Source organism: Henckelia pumila, chromosome 2 (assembly GCF_033568475.1).
Source record: "Henckelia pumila isolate YLH828 chromosome 2, ASM3356847v2, whole genome shotgun sequence".
In the NCBI taxonomy this organism is placed as follows: Eukaryota; Viridiplantae; Streptophyta; class Magnoliopsida; order Lamiales; family Gesneriaceae; genus Henckelia; species Henckelia pumila.
Genome location: NC_133121.1, coordinates 100,757,281 through 100,761,931, shown reverse-complemented (window position 1 = coordinate 100,761,931; position 4,651 = coordinate 100,757,281).

Here is a 4,651-nt window from a genome sequence, read left to right as displayed (position 1 = left end):
AAGAAGTTTGGATATGCCGAGTCATTGATTTAAGCCAGACACATTCACGGCTTGCTTCATGTAGTGCAATAATCTCGGCATGATTTGATGAAGTTGTAACAAGTGTTTGTTTCTGTGATCGCCAAGAGATTGCAGTGCCTCCACGAGTAAATACATATCCGGTTTGGGAACGTGCCTTATGTGGATCAGATAAGTATCCAGCATCAGCATAACCAATTATTCTCTGATTTATATCTTTTGGATACAAAAGTCCCAAATCCGTCGTTCCTCGTAAATAACGGAATATATGTTTAATTCCGTTCCAGTGCCTCTTCGTTGGACATGAACTGAATCTTGCCAATAAATTTACTGCAAAAGATATGTCTGGTCTAGTGCAATTTGCAAGATACATAAGGGCACCAATGGCACTTAGATATGGTACTTCAGGACCAAGAACAACTTCATCATCTTCACATGGACGAAATGGATCCTTTTCTATATTCAATGATCTGACAACCATTGGAGTACTTAAAGGATTTGATTGATCCATATTGAAACGTTTAAGGACCTTCTCTGTATAATTAGACTGGTGAACAAAAATTCCACATTCTTTTTGTTCAATTTGTAAACCAAGACAATACTTGGTTTTTCCAAGGTCTTTCATTTCAAATTCTTCCTTCAAGTATAACATCACTTCTTGAATTTCTTTATTCGTTCCAATGATGTTTAAATCATCAACATATACAGCAATAATCACGCATCCCGATGTTGTTTTCTTGATGAAAACACAAGGGCATATTGGATCATTTACATATCCCTTTTTCATCAAGTGTTCACTTAGCCGATTATACCACATTCGGCCGGATTGCTTTAATCCATACAATGATCTTTGTAATTTCACAGAATAAAATTCTCTGGGTTCTGAACTTTGTGCTTCTAGCATCTTAAATCCTTCAGGGATTTTCATGTATATATCACTATCAAGTGATCCGTATAAATAAGCTGTAACAACATCCATTAGACGCATGTCCAAGTTTTCAGACACTGCTAAACTGATCAAATACCGAAACGTAATTGCATCCATAACAGGAGAATATGTTTCTTCATAATCAATTTCAGGTCTTTGAGAAAAACCTTGTGCAACAAGTCGAGCTTTATATCTCACTATTTCATTTTTCTCATTTCTCTTTCGAATAAAAACCCATTTGTACCCAACAGGTTTAACACCTTTAGGTGTAAGGACTATAGGTCCAAAAACACTACGTTTATTTAGCGAATTTAATTCAACCTGGATGGCATCTTTCCATTTTGACCAATCCTTTCGAGTTTTGCATTCACCAAAAGATTTTGGTTCATTATCTTCATTTACGATGTCACATGCCACATTGTACGAAAATATCTCATCAATATCTTGTACATTCTTTCGGTTCCATATTTTTCCAGTATTAATATAATTGATAGAGATTTCATGATTCTCGTCAGTTTGTGGTTCTGACAAAATATTTTCATCATCGTGTGTTTCTTCTGGAACACCATTTTCTATTTTCTGATCATCATTTTTCTCTATGTATTTTCTTTTCCGAGGATTTTTATCCTTTGAACCGATTGGCCTTCCACGCTTCAGGCGTTTTATGACATCATGAATGTCTTCATTTTGTTTCTTTGGAATTTCAACTCGAGCAGGGGCATTTACAGCAGGTATATATGATTTTGTTACCCCTTTTGTGTCTGCAAATGCATCTGGCATTTGATTTGCTATTCTTTGCAAATGCACAATTTGCTGTACATCTTTATCACATTGTTTAGTTCTAGGATCCAAATGTAATAATGATGGTACATACCATGTGATTTCTTTTTCGATGTGTTTCTTTTCTCCCCCTAACATTGGGAAGTTATTTTCATCAAAATGACAATCAGCAAATCGTGCTGTAAACACATCGCCTGTCTGAGCCTCAAGATATCTAATGATTGATGGACTATCATAGCCGATATAAATACCATTCTTTCTTTGAGGTCCCATTTTTGTTCTTTGAGGTGGTGCAATAGGCACATACACCATACATCCAAAAATTCTCAAATGAGAAATATCTGGTTCTTTGCCAAATACAAGCTGCAATGGGGAGTGTTTATGATATGCACTTGGCCTGATGCGAATCAATGCAGCAGCATGTAAAATTGCATGTCCCCATATAGAAATAGGGAGTTTCGTTCTCATAATCATTGGTCTAGCAATCAACTGCAGACGTTTAATCAATGATTCAGCTAATCCATTTTGTGTATGAACATGAGCTACAGGATGTTCAACAGTAATTCCCATCGACATACAATAGTCGTTAAAAGTCTGGGAAGTAAATTCTCCAGCATTATCAAGTCTTATTTTCTTGATCGTATATTCGGGAAATTGATTCCGCAATTTTATTATTTGAGCCATCAATTTTGCAAATGCCACATTCCGAGTGGACAATAAACATACATGTGACCATCTGCTAGAGGCATCGATCAATACCATAAAGTATCAAAATGGTCCACATGGTGGATGAATTGGCCCACAAATATCACCTTGAATACGTTCAAGAAATATGGGTGATTCCTTTTGGATTTTAGCTGGTGATGGTCTTATAATAAGTTTCCCCAGAGAACATGCCTTACACTGAAACTTATTATTCTGAAAGATCTTCTGGTCTTTCAGTGGATGACCACTTGTATTTTCTATAATCCTTCGCATCATTATTGAACCAGGATGTCCCAATCGATCATGCCAATTTGTTAGTATTGAAGAATTTCTAATAACCATATTTGATTCGATTGGACTTATATGTGTATAATGCAATCCAGTAGGGAGCATTGATAATTTCTCAACTACATATTTCTTTCCTGATTTATATGTAGTAAGACACATATATTTCTCATTTCCTTCGGTTATTGTTTCCGTATCATAACCATGAGAATATATATCATTAAAACTCAACAAATTTCTTTGTGATCGTGGTGAATATAAAGCACTATTTATCAAAAATTTTGTACCATTAGGTAACAAAAATTGTGCTTTGCCACATCCTTCAATCAAGTCTACAGGACCTGATATTGTATTCACCATTGTTTTTGTTGGTTTTAATTCCAAGAAATATTTTTCATTTCTGAGGATAGTGTGCGTTGTACCACTATCTGGTATGCAAACTTCCAGTGCATTATTTCCATCTTTGATCATAGCATTTTCCATAATGATCTTCAAAAATAATATGCAATAAAATGAATTAAGAAAGATACATGCAAATTATAATATGTTACAATTTAATTGCAGAATAAAACAATACATGCAAAATATAATATGTTTTACAATATAAAAATTACATTGTTACATTCTTTTCCCACCAGTACATTTAATCAATATCTTCGAAATCATTCAAAAAGTAGGCAGCATCTAAATTCATTGAACCACTTGCATGGTCAATGTTTTCAGTAAAATTGGTCTCTTTTTCTTTCCCCTTTATTGAATCTTTATAGAGCTTACACAGATGCTCAGGGGCTCGACAAGTTCTTGACCAATGTCCTGGAGTGCCACATCTATAACAAACACTCTCAGTTCTTTTTGGATGATTTTCATTTTCACCCGTATTATCATGCTGCCTCTTTTGTGGGTGGTTCGTGACGTTCCTTTGAGATGAGTTATTGAAATAACTATCTCTTTTATTTTCAAATCCACGGCCTCGACCACGACCGCGATCATTTCTACGCCCACGTCCACGCCCACGTCCTCGTCCACGACCTCGACCAAAATCTTGTCTATATCTTTGATTTTGGTTTTCATTTTTACTTACTACATTTGCTTCAGGAAATTCCGTTGAACCAGTAGGTCTGGACTGATGATTTCTCATGAGCAATTCATTATTCTTTTCCGCCACGAGTAAACATGCGATGAGTTCTGAGTATCTTGAAAATCCACGCACTCTATATTGCTGTTGTAGAGTTATATTTGATGCGTGGAATGTGGAAAATGTCTTTTCAAGCATTTCCATCTCAGTAATATTATGCCCACAAAATTTCAGCTGTGAGACAATTCGATACATCGCAGAATTATAATCACTCACCTTTTTAAAATCTTGGAATCTTAAAGTATTCCATTCATCTCGTGCGGTCGGAAGTATAACTTCCCGTATATGCTCAAAACGTTCTTTTAACCCTTTCCACAAAATCATTGGGTCTTTTTCGGTCAAATATTCACATTTCAACCCCTCATCAAGATGTCTGCGTAAAAATATCATCGCTTTTGCTTTATCTTGTGAGGATGATATGTTATTTTCTTTGATAGTTTCGTTAAGACCCAATGAGTCGAGATGCATTTCTACATCGAGGGTCCATGGCATATAATTCTTTCCGGTTATATCAAGTGCAATGAATTCGAGTTTCGCCAAGTTCGACATGGTGGTACTAGAAAATAACAATGCATTTTATTAGTTAATTTCCATAAATATGAAAATACAAAATAATGGAAGAACGTAAATTACAAGTGCGTATACAAATAGAGAAAAAATATGTGTTGGAAAATCGCTGGTGAGTAAAAGACTCGTGAGCATGATGATCATAGTCGTTATGAAAAATATCCTTATAAATGTCATCATCTCCATCTTCGAAAAAACCGAGGATAAAATATTTTGAGAGAAATAATGAATTT